Here is a 12,619-nt window from a genome sequence, read left to right as displayed (position 1 = left end):
AGGGACTCATTATACATCTAGCCAGAGAACTTGAGAAACCTAAGTGGGAGGGAATAATCCATTTCCCAGAGGCTTGCTTTCATATGTTGACAAGGTAAGGAAGTTCCTAGCCTCCTTTTCATCTTTCCACTCTAGTAGTTATATTACAAGGCATACAGACAACTGCTTCGTTAGCACTTCTACACAGACACTAAACACAGGGATGTTTCAATTCCCTCCCATGGCCAGCCTGTTGGTGCAAGCTCATATTTGCTCCGTAAGGATACAATTCCCATGGTTTAGCATCTTTACAAGATCAAGCAAATCAGATTAATGGCTATAACTTCAACAACCCACAGGCTGGGACCTGCTGAGAATAAAGGTGATTTTTAAAACAGTGCCTCTAAAAATAATGCTCCTGTTAAACAAAGTCCCAGCAAGAGGCTATGAGTAATCCCCAAACATGATCTACCAACAGTAGAATCACTGTATAGTATTAAATATCTCTGATAAATTTTCACAATTATACACATCAGGTTTTAATAAGAAAACCATTAAGGGCAAGATCATCTAAAATACCACTGCCTGGGATGACAGGCATGAGTCCAAAGCTTTAACATAAAATGATTTTGAATCGCCACATGTGAGGCAGGAGAGGAGTGTTTCTGACTCCTCTATCAAGGATATTTACCTTCATCACATCAAGCTCTAGTCTGTTCCATTCTTCCCAACCCTCCTATTTTGGGGACAGCTCCACCAATTTTATGTCTAGAAAGTAAAGAAGCAGATATACCCCTAGACAATCATAGGACCCAAAGGACCCCATCCTCTTAGCCAAGAACTTCATTCTAAATAGTTAAGTCTGTTACCAAGGACTCATGGATCACAGTTCTTCCCTGTGGATTCACTATGGAAATAAGGAAAAGGGGATTATCCTCAGGTTACAGAGCGAGATGGATGTAAATATAGACATTATGAAGGCACTGAGAAGACAAGGCCTGTGATAGGAAGGAATAAAGCCAAGACAGAGAAATAAGGGCAGAAATAAAAGAATTCAAAGGTATAAAGAAACAGAAAGCAAGCTAGCAACCAGAAAAGCACTCAAATCTCAGAAGCTGGGGGTAGGCTAACTTTCTCAACACAACATTAGAGTCTGGTCATGGCTCAGTTATATTAGCCACAGTGTTCATTTTTGCTTAGAATTCTTTCTGCTGGGTTTCCATCCGATACAACAGAAAATACCCTAATGAATATTGATAATATACTCTAAATTTCAAAGTATCCCCAAGAGCAGTTAAGACTGTTAACTTCTCCTTCTACATAAGAAAACTAAACCACAAAGATGTTCATGTTTTCTACATGAACAAAGAAAAACACATTATTCTTAGAGAATAAAAATACTGTAAAATACAAATGCTTCCATGCTGGCAAGTTAGAATTTCTTCTATTCCCAGGGGCGTTTTTGAAGTAGTTTTGCTTCTTCTGGGCAGAAGCCAATCACTAGTGATTCTGTGAAAAGCACAATTTACCAAGTCAGTGCACTGAACACCCTGGGGAAAATGAGCAACCTAGGACAGGCCCAGAGGTCCAAAAACCTTCTCTAAAGCTACATCTCTAATGTATCTCAATGGAGCTTGCTAAGCAGCTGCTCAGGTGGTGAGAGAAATATCTGTCCAAACATATGCCACTTCTCTAAGATAGAGTCTTACGAGGAGCCTGAAGAGTGCCAACCCCCACCGGGATCATCCCTGAGACCAAAAAAGGAGGGAGAAAGACAATGGGGTAAAAAGGTACTTTTTAGGGACAGAACACTGGCCTTTATTATCCTTGTTGGTAAGTATTATTAATAAAAGTTACATTCATTCTTCACTCACAATGTGTCAGGAACTACTGAGCATTTTAACAACATCCCCTATGAGGCAGGTAATATCCTCATTTTATAGACAAGAAGCTAAAATTTAAAAGGTTAGTGCCTTGCCAAAACCCACTCAGCTAGCAAGTGGTTGAATCAGGACATGAACCCATGTGACAGGTCTCTAAGTTTAACCATTATGATGTACTGCCTTCCAACTTTTACCCATTGTTTTCCTCCAGTGACGCCCCTCTGCTCCTTTGTTCCTGCAGGTATCTAAAGGTGTTTAATTCATGGGTCCTACTGCACTATAAACACAGTTGAGAAAAACAAGACTAATGATTATAGATGGCTGACCAAGAAGATCTAGGACTTTCACAATACTTTTAAGGCACTGTCTTCCATAATGAGTTAATCTGATATGCAACCCTTAGCTTTGCTGTCTTTCCTCCTAATGGTTAAGGAGCATGAGAGCCAAGTGATCTTGGAGTTAGCGCTAAGAACAGCTGAGCAATGATTGTTGAAAACCAACAGTGTGCCCATAACATAAATCTCTCCCCAGGAGCTTTGATCCTCAAGAAGACAGAGCACATGATGGCACATACCCCATATAGAACCACTGCAGAAGAAAGTCAGATACTAAGCTACTTGACCTAGTCCTCCTAAGGGATCTGAGCATTCACCTCTCCATGACTGAAGCCCCCATACTGCACAGGCCTGTATCACTGGTCCACAACTCTGCATTCAGCCCATCAAGAATGTATCAATGCCAATGCCAATGTTAAATTCTCCAGGAGCCAGCAAGCAGTAATGTGAATGATTAAAACAAAGGGTTTTCTGTGACAATCTCAACAACCCAAAGAGGGGATAAAGAAGCTCCTCCCATTCAACCCCGTTCCCAGCTACTTGTCCTTGAGTTAAAGGAGTACTTGGTTCTGGCCTCAGATGGGGCAAGTTTATTATTTGGGGGTCAACACTTACATGCCTGAACAGAGTCTGCTTTTGCAGAACTTGAAGAGCTCTGATGGAAGGAGAGAAATGTTGATGGCGGTGGTCGTGGTGCTGTTGATGATGATGATGAAAGAAGAAAATAATGACAGTGAATGCCACCTATAAATATAAGCACAAAGCAGCAACAGATAGCCCTCTAGTCACTCCCAGTCAAAACCAGGAAGCAACTTCCGTTCCCAAACCAGCCCCACTTAAGTACTCCCCCTCAGAACTAAACACACCCAGCTTCACAATACAGCTCTGCATCGCTCCTTCCGCCACCCGCCCTTCCACCCTTCCTGTGCCAAGGTGAGAATGAGACTGCACTGGCGGGTCGAGAGGGCTGGGAGTTAACAGACAGTTCTGTAATGAGGAGCGTTAGGAAGACCCGGGTGGAGGGCCCAACAACGCACTTCGGAACCTCTTAGTTGCGGAGCTGGAAGAACCGACGCAGCAGGGGAGAAAGATAAGGTAACCGGGCAAAACAGATTTGACGCTTGTTTCCTAGAGCCCTAAAGTCTCAGGAGGCGGAGCAGGCAACCTTTGTTCGGGAAGGAGAAAAGGCGGGGCAGACCGCCAGCAGGACGGACAAGACTCTCTTTACCTGACCAGGTGCAGCAGCGGTAGCCGCAGCGAGGATGCTGCGCTTGAGTCCGAGAGCTAGAGCCTGAAGCTGCCGCTGCGCCGGCCTCCGTCGAGGCCCCGCCCCAGCCCCACCCCCAAACGTGAGGCCCCGCCTCCCTAGCACGCGCTCGCCCGACGGGCTGTTTGGGGGAGGTAAGCTATGGACTGATCGGCAGGGCTGATGACCAATGGAAACGCGTAGCGACTCCGGGGAGGGCGGATAGCAAGGTGGGGTGGAAGGCGATGGCGCCCAATCAGGAGCAGAGCGGCAAGATTATTGGGCAACGCATATCCAGGCTGCTGGGCAGGAGGTGATGGTCTCAAGGCTAGATCTAAGGTAGACCGCAAGGGCAACAGCCAATCCCTGGCCCCGTGCCCCCAGCTTGCTGGGTTGCCGCTCAGGTGCACGCCGTAGACTGATTCGAAGCAAAGGCGGGAAGGGAGCGGATCCATGGCAACCACGGTTTCAGAGATTCGGAGACCCCACAAGGCTGTGCTGCTCCAGTGATCAGGTCAATGGCCACTGCCCTTGCAACCCTAGCAACCCCAGATCGTAAGTGCTAAAAGGAGTCAAAGCAGAAAACTCAAGAAATAGAATCTTCAGGTAAACACAAGCTCTTCTGTTAGTTTCCCTCACACTCCTAGTTCCACATCCAAATTGCTTTTTAGCCAGAACCCATGGCAAGTAAATTACTTTGACTACTTGGAAATAAGAGCTAACCAGGTTTGGGCAAAAATCTGAACGAGGGGACTTGGCAATTCGGTAAAGGAAGGCTGAGTCCAGATGTCAAGATGCCTCACAGTGGAGGGTGCCTGCCTGCTGGCGTTCTGTGCTGGAGAATCAGTGTATTTGATGCCAAGACAAATTATTTTTCCCCTAAATAAATGTAATTATTACTGGAATGAACTACTCTAAAACGTTTCATAAGAGGATTTGAAGCCTGAATGATACAGTGATTCGGTCTGTGATTTGGATGGCCTATCTGTTCCAAGTGGGTGGGCAAGAAGGGGCATTGCCTTTAATCTGCTTCCTGATAAATGCAAATGTATTATCCTTCTGGGACTTAAGAAGAGCAATCTATCTCGAACAAATTCTGTGCAGATAATATTCTGTTCAAATAATAAATAACTGTGAAAAAAATTGGAAAGATATTTTAAAGTAATTTTTATTCCTCAAATTTTTTTCTAGATAATAGTCTATGGACACTCTGAGGTATTCTTACTTACATTAGTCAAACACTGATAGGCACTTTTTAGTTATCTCCTTCAATCCATACATCTATCTTGTGTAAATTGCACCTTTTAGATAAGAACACCAAGGCCAAGGTCAAGTAACTGTCCCAGGATCTTATAACGAATTAGGAATTGAGTCAATACTTCTTTTTAAAGCCCATGGTTATCATTTAGAAGAAGAACAGAAAATGTTAACACCAATTACTTTAAAACTTTTTTTTTTTAACCTGAAAAACTATCTTAGAGGGACCCAATTCTCACACTTTTTGAAACTGCATTCAGAAGCACTTCCAAGAGTGAAGCATCACCTCTGAAATGTGTTAGGAGCAATTGCAAGTTAGCTTTGCTCATAGAACACAAATGGATTTGATACTGATGGGGAGGGAGTAAATTTTTCCAGAGCTTGAACCTAACTAGATTTTAACTGAAGTAGGAATCTTTTAAAGTAAACCAACACGATAATAACATGGCCGTAAGAGCTTAGTCCTGGAAAGAAAAAAGAGGCTATAACCCAAAGTCTTTTTCCAGCATTGTTTCAAAAGCTTCCTGGAGAGATTAATAAATCCTATTCTAACCTTTAGTCAAACTCAGAAATATGTAAATTGCTCTAAACTTGGGAGGAAGGGGTGTGTAGGAAGTGACTTAAAGAGAAATAAAAATATTTTTCCAAAAATTTTATTTATAAAGACAAAATATAAATTTAAGTTAAAGGTTGTAGATAATAGAAAGGTGCACACTAATTAACAGTGGTAATTAATTAATTAGTGGTATAGACGTTTAGGGCTGTATGTGCTCCTCATTTAATAAGCAATTACCAAGTGCCTAATAAATGTTAGTGGCTGTACTAGACTCTGAAAATGTCCATTTCAACAAAACCAATTTCATGTCCTCGATGAAGCACAACTGAGTTGAGGACACAGTCTGGATCAGGCTTGAAGAGATCATTTTGTAAACATCATTGCCAGTCTTCACAGCCACCTAGGAAGGTGAGTATTATCCTTATTCCAAAGATAAGAAACTGAGATCAGAGAGAATGATAACTCACCTGAGGCTACACAGTTCAGAAAGTCTTCATTCCAAATCCTTCAGATCCAGAGGCCCAAATTTTTATAATACACCATTCTGCCTCCCTAAGAGAAGAAGCTATCTCTAATAAGCCCCATAGAAATCCACTCCTCTCTGAAATATGTAGCATGGATTTAAAAATACTGAATTTGGTCAATTTATCAAAGTACTCCACTTTCTAAAGGGAAGCAAGAAAATGTAAAAGATGGTTCCTGCCTATTTGGGCTTCATGTAATGTTTACTTGTCTTTTTTTAAGCCCTTAGTAGTAGGTGGAAGGTTTTCATCTAACTCCCCATCAGTTCCAAAACTCTCTTTATTATCTCCTAGTTCACTTCTAGTGAAATGAGATAATGACATTCACTCCAATCAATGTGTCATCAGGTCAGCCTCACCTCGATGTTTATTGGAAATGCAGAATCTCAGAGCCACCCCAGACCTACTGAATTGGAAGCTTCAGTGTCATAAAATATCCCAGGTGATTCCTATGCACTCAAGTACTGTTTGTAGAAAATGTATTTAATAACTCAAGCAGCTTGATGCCCAAAGACGACTACTCCTGACCTTGGACTGGGGAGGGGAACATCTGCAATGTACCTGTTCAGTTATGCTTCCACCATAACCTGTAACAGCAAGAAACATTGCTAGTGCTCACTGATCATTAACTTCTCTCAAAAGATCAAACCATCCCTTTCTTACAAGAAAGATGGATGGATCTTCAGATGGATCCTCCATATACCTGATGCTTCTCAGTCTTATTGTGACCTGCTATAGTCAATGAAAACCACGGATGTCAAGTCAACCACTAAGTGCTTCCCTTCAGAGAATGAAATAAGTAGTTCCTTCCTCCATTATGCTTCAGCTTACAAGCCACTTCCTCCCTGAAGCCTTTCTTCCTTCCCTGTCAGAGTTTATGTCCAGCTCTATGCTTCTGTAGCATGTTGTTTGCACTTCTCTTATCCCCTCGTCCCTCATAAAGGGCTGCAGACATATTAATATTTGTTCCTTCCTTTGGGTTCAAAGCAGCTTGAGGGAAAGGATTGGCAGTGGTTTACCTCTTTATCCCCATGTGTTAGTCGCTCAGTCATTTCCGACTCTTTGTGACCCCATGAACTGTAGCCTGCCAGACTTCTCTTTCCATGGAATTTTCCAGGCAAGAATACTGGAGTGGGTAGCCATTCCCTTCTCCAGGAGATCTTCCTGACCTAGGGATCGAACCCAGGTCTCCTGCATTGCAGGCAGGCTCTTTACTGTCTGAGCCACCAGGGAAATCCTTTATACCCATAATGCCTTGCGTAAAATAAGTGATCACACTATGTTTAATTGCATCTCTGTCTTTCCCTGAGGTAGGTGACTTCAGTGTCAAAGAAAAATCAGAAGTATTTGAAAAAGGAGCAGAGAAGCCAGGCACAGAAGAAAGGACACAGACATTTTGGTGGCTCTGTTCAGAAGGATGCCACTCTAGACAGGGAACAAAGAGATGAGATGTGGCAGGTGGCATCATCTGTGGCTCAGAGTCCCACATCCCACCTTCCCATCATGTGACCAGGCAGAAGCAGGGAGTTTCTTGTACTGAAGAACTGATGTCAACGAACAGGCATCTGTGGATCTCCTGTGTGGATGCCAAGGGGAGACCAGCTGGAGTGAAGGTGGGGACGAGACACTGCAAGTGCATTCTGGGAGATGTGACGGGAACACGGATAGGAAGATCCCCCCAGTGAGCATTCCCAGGGGAATGGATTTGCCCTTCAACAGAAGGACTGTGCTCTCACAGGATACAGCAGCATAACATCATTCTAGAAAGGGTTTACACTTTCAGTACACAATGTGGCCCAAACCACCTTAATCAGTCTGAATCTCAGTGTCCTCCCCGTCCCAGACAGGGGGTGACACAATTATCTGAGAATGCCAACCATAGGACCATTGATTTTAATGTTGCTCTTTGTCCTGACTGAGCTGAATTTCTACATGCCACATCCTCCAGGATAGATTTTGTGTTTATTTCAACCCTGAGAAAAGCTGTCCATGGGAAACATTAAACCAATGATCGCATCCCTCTGAAATGTAGGACACAGGGAGCAAACCTAATCTCCGAGATGTTTCCACCTCATTTGCCCTCGGCTGTGTAATCAGCTTTTCATCTCAACACTGGATAAATGCATCTTGCCTGCTGCCACATTCATCCTAATATAGATGCTATTCTGTCAATTGATAACTGCTCATCACCCCCAAATTTCCTGAAAATACTCCATGGTACTAAGATGCCAATCTCTGTAGCACATCCAGGGATTTCAGACACAGAAAAAACAAGGCTTTGTGCTGCAACTTTGTCTCTTAATTCACAGTCTGAGAAAACATCAATCAGCCATGGAAAAGCCAGAACTTAAATAACGGTGATATTATATTTATACCCCCATTCAGACCACCAGAATCATAGCTGTTTAGACTGAGGAGGCTCCATCCCTTCTGATGCATTATCCATATTTATTTATTCTCCAATTCGTTCCAAAAAGGATTTGAAATGACAAATAATCCTTGGAATGTTGCCATGTATAGGTGAGCATGTGTGGAGGCTGGTAAAATATTAACAGGCTGGAAAGATTTTTTTTTAACTTGCCTGCAGAAGTATTGAAAATATCTCAAATGCCACCTGAAGTGCCATATGGAGAAATTACTCTCACTAAGCTACAACCATTATTGCATTTATGCTGTCAGCTTGTAGGAAGAAAGTAGGAACTTGAGTCTCAAACTGAAACCATTAACTTTCTCATATTAATTCCCTGGAAAAGATAAGGTTTGACTGAACAGGAAAAGTCATAATGACTGTTTTTTGGGTTTTTTTTTAATAAAGGGGAGTGGAGTGGAGTGGAGTGATGTATGATGGTTTCATGCCAAGAGATATATCCTCAGACACTAGAGCAGAGCTTGCACTCAGTCAAACCCCACTGTCTCATCATTAGCTGCCAAGACACGCTTCACACACAGTTTTGTCCAAGAGTCATCTGCTGAGTCATGGGAGCAACCAGGCTGCACCTCTGAGGGCAGGAAAGATGTAACAGCAGGAGTCCAAAGCCTCTGCTTTGTGGCCAATAACTCAGAGGCGACGGGCAGGGAAGACTGTCTCCAGCTGGGGAAGAATTTCAGACAATGCAGCATGATCCTGTTCCATGGCTCAGGCTAGCCTAGAACAGTAGTAGTCAGAGGAATCAGTGCCAAAGGCAGCAGGCTCTGCAGAGAACAGCTGCAGCCTCAAAGGAAAGGAAAAGCTTTTAAAAAATGATTGTCTTTTTATTATAAAAGTATCCCATGATTGTTGAAATTTGAAAAATTAAAGAAAGCACAAAGGGGAAAATTAAAGTGGATTTTAATCTCATTTATTTATTTAATCCACAAGTATTTCTTGAGCCCCTCCTAAATGCCAGGTCCTTTTCTAAGCACCAAGAATGGAAAGGTGAACACAAACCTGCTCTCTTTGAGCTTACAGTTCACCAGGGGAGACAGATGAACAATATAACCAGGAAAAGGAGAGGATCAAGACTTACTAGGCTAAGTAGCACAAGGAAAGGAATATAGTCCCTAAAAGTAGAGTATAAGGGCATCTGTCCAGTCTTAGGGGGTCCAGGGAGAGGAGTGGTGGTCTGAGAAGGCTTCCTGGGGAAGTGACTCTTAAACTGAGGTCTGTAGGATGAGCAAGAAATGATTGGTGAAAACATGGATGAAGAACCACCCAGGCAGAAAGAATAACATGCAGGAGGAAACATGAGATGTGTTGCGGTGCTGAGAGAACCCAGTGTGGATAGACTCAGTGCTGGAAGGAGAAAGGGGTCATGAGACTGGAGAGGCAGACAGGGTCAGACTCCACAGGGCACTGTTGGCTGGCCTCTAAATCCTTCAAGTATTATTATGTATGTATATATACATGTATGTATACATGTATATACACATGTATGTGTGTAGACATATACATATATATATATGTATATGTATATGTATATACATGGACTTCCTAGGTGGCCCAGTGGGTAAAGAATCTGCCTGCAATGCAGGAGACTCAAGAGACACAGATTTGATCCCTGGGTTCGGAAGTTCCCCTGGAGGAGGGTATGGCAACCCACTCCAGTATTCTTGCCTGGAGAATCCCATGGACAGAGGAGCCTGGCTGGCTACAGTCCAAAGGGTCACAAAGAGTTGGATCCAACTGAAGTGCCTGAGCATGCTCACATGCATACATATACACATTTGTTTATATAATGTGTGTGCTGCTGCTGCTGCTGCTAAGTCACTTCAGTCGTGTCCAACTCTGTGCGACCCCAAAGACGGCAGCCCACCAGGTTCTGCCGTCCCTGGGATTCTTCAGGCAAGAATACTGGAGTGGGTTGCCGTTTCCTTCTCCAGTGCACGAAAGGGAAAAGTGAAAGTGAAGTCGCTCAGTTGTGTCCGACTCGTAGCGACCCCATGGACTGTAGCCTACCAGGCTCCTCCATCCATGGGATTTTCCAGGCAAGAGTACTGGAGTGGGGTGCCATTGCCTTCTCCATATAATGTGTGTACATATATGTATTTGTATAGTTTAATCATCACCATCAAACTGCCAAACTTCCTTCCAGAACATATGTACCAGTTTATTCTCTTGCATTGTATATGTGTCAGTTTCACTTCATCTTCAACAACATTATCTTTCTTTTTACCTTAAAAATTTGGTAAGCAAACCATATATCATCGAAGTTTTCCTTTAACAGTGAACAAATATTTATTGCTTGTTGTTTTTTTCACTTGCCTGTCACAGAGCAAGACTTTCATATCGGTGAAATAAGTACGCTATTGTCAATGTCAGTCAAAGGCAGCAGGAACAGCCCCTCTGTTGAAGCTATCGCTTGCACAGCTTCAGCCTGGGTACCTAATGGACCCTCATCACTCATCCTTGAGCTAAGGAATTGAAATGTGAAAGCAATCCATCAAATTAGTGTTAACCATTAGTCTTAGCACTAATGAGGGCAGGAGATTAATTTCCTCTTGGCCAATCACATAGGACAGCCCTGAGAGTAAAAGGGAAGTCAGCTGTGACCTTTAGAGAGAAGGGAAGAGGCAGATCTGGGCTTGATGGGGAAATGAGCCAATCTGAAGGAGGTAAAGGAATAGTGGGAATAAAGGGCCACCGGAGGAGGCTGCACACTAAGGAGAAATGGATGGCTGGTAGGTGAGAGGAGCTGCAGAGAGAAGCGATTTGTACCCAAGTTTGACAGCTTCATGGTTCTGCCCAGGGAGCACTGTGTTCATGAAAGTGCATTAGGTGCGAGACTGCCTCACTTCTGTCCTTCAGTCCCTTCTGCACAAACTGAGGGTGTGTGAGGGCTGCAGGGGCTTACCCATAAATTGTATGTAGTGTATGTGGCCTCTTCTGGGACTGAAATCACATCACATGGCTGACAAAAGCCACACCTGTGGGAGAGGACTAGCGAGGTGTGGGGGTGGGCCAGGACAGTTTCCCTAGTTTCACACACCTGGGTCACCAAAATCTTGACAGCCGTGGTCAGGAAGGACAGTCCAGAGAACAACACTGGAATAGTTGTATAACTTGAGGACTTTATGAAACAAGGAGAGAAATTGAATTCTACATTTATTTTACTGTATAATCTATGTGTCACAAACTACAAATACAATGAAATGGTGAAAACATGGATGAAGAACCACCCAGGCAGAAAGAATAACATGCAGGAGGGAACATGAGGTGTGTTGAGGAGCTAAGAGAAGCCAGTGTGGATAGACTCAGAGCTGGAAGGAGAAAGGGGACATCATATATACGTTTCCACTTTCAGCTGATGAAAGAGGCTTGGAAAAGGGAGGCTAATGTTCTCTCTTATGGATGCACTGGGTTCTGCTTCTCTTGTCTAGTTCGTGTTCTTTGAATGACCCACCTTGGGTCTCAGTTCCATATTCTAATGGCAAATCCAAGTACAGCTTCATGAGCGCATGACCTGCATAGTCATACAGGGGCCCAGCAAGGAAGGCCCACACTTTGTGTAATGGTCTGCTGCCTCTCTCAATATTTTTGGTAATTTTTGGAAAAGGAACCTTGCATTTTCACTTTGCACAGAGTCCCATAAATGTTATAGCTGATCCTAGTCATATCCTGTTCCCAAGGCTCTTGTTTCCAAAACTGACACACTTTATTTATTCTTTAACTTTTTATTTTATATTGGAGTATGGTTGATTTGGGCCTCCCTGGTGGCTCAGATGGGAAAGAATCTGCCTGCAATGTAGGAGACCGGGTTGGATCCCTGGGTAAGGAAGATCCCCTGGAGGAGGGCATGGCAACACACTCCGGTATTCTTTCCTGGAGAATTCCATGGACAGAGGAGCCTGGTGGGCTACAGCCCATAGAGGTTGCAAAGAGTTGGAGAGGTCTGAGAGACTAACACTTTCACTTTCATGGTTGACTAACAATGTTGTGATAGTTCCAGGTGGACAGCATTGATCAAAGCTAACACACTTCAGAGGATTCAGTTTAATTGTGTGGTTAGAGGATGTGTTTGGAATGAGAGAGACCAGGGTTTATGTCTTAGTTTTGTCACTTCCTAACAGGGTAATTTTGGAGATACAAGACCTTGGTAAACCTCAGTTTTCTTATCTGTGCTTTCCTCATAATATGACTTTTCTGGTTTTTTTTTTTTTTTAATTAAAATGTGACAAAGCACTTAGTACTCTGCTCAGCACAATGCATGAATATCAGAATTATAAACATTTTACTTTAATTTTGTGCATCTATTTTGCTATTATAAGAAGACTTTGCTTCCTTCCAATATGGTTAGCAAAATATTTGCCCCTAATTGCCAAAGTAACAGCTTATCTGATGGTGTATATTTCCTCTCTCCATCCCC

General features: G+C 43.2%; 1 protein-coding gene and 1 long non-coding RNA gene across 30 annotated transcripts in view; one reads left to right on the top strand and one right to left on the bottom strand.

Moving 5' to 3' along the window:
• FMN1 (formin 1) overlaps positions 1-3,536 on the bottom strand; it is a 487,763-nt gene extending 484,227 nt beyond the window's left edge. For 21 of the 29 annotated variants that reach the window (XR_014058706.1, XR_014058707.1, XR_014058704.1 and 18 more), the window contains exons 1-2: positions 3,426-3,536; positions 2,813-2,893 (exon numbers count right to left, since the gene is read on the bottom strand). The gene's annotated coding sequence lies outside the window, so the exon portion shown is untranslated. Of the gene's footprint in view, positions 1-2,812; positions 2,942-3,425 lie in introns of all 29 variants that reach the window. The other 8 variants (XM_081507056.1, XM_081507049.1, XM_081507057.1 and 5 more) reach the window with 1 other exon arrangement.
• A 201-nt stretch (positions 3,537-3,737) lies between these two features.
• Positions 3,738-9,098, top strand: LOC145512735 (uncharacterized). The gene is made up of 4 exons (XR_014058708.1): positions 3,738-4,049; positions 5,577-5,664; positions 6,072-6,219; positions 7,092-9,098. It is a non-coding gene; the product is annotated as an uncharacterized LOC145512735 (long non-coding RNA).
• Positions 9,099-12,619: the final 3,521 nt, after the last annotated feature.

The sequence above is a fragment of the Giraffa tippelskirchi genome, chromosome 7, assembly GCF_054371585.1.
Source record: "Giraffa tippelskirchi isolate mGirTip1 chromosome 7, T2T-mGirTip1v1.2.pri, whole genome shotgun sequence".
NCBI classification, from domain to species: domain Eukaryota; kingdom Metazoa; phylum Chordata; class Mammalia; order Artiodactyla; family Giraffidae; genus Giraffa; species Giraffa tippelskirchi.
This window is presented reverse-complemented; position numbering and strand designations above follow the sequence as displayed.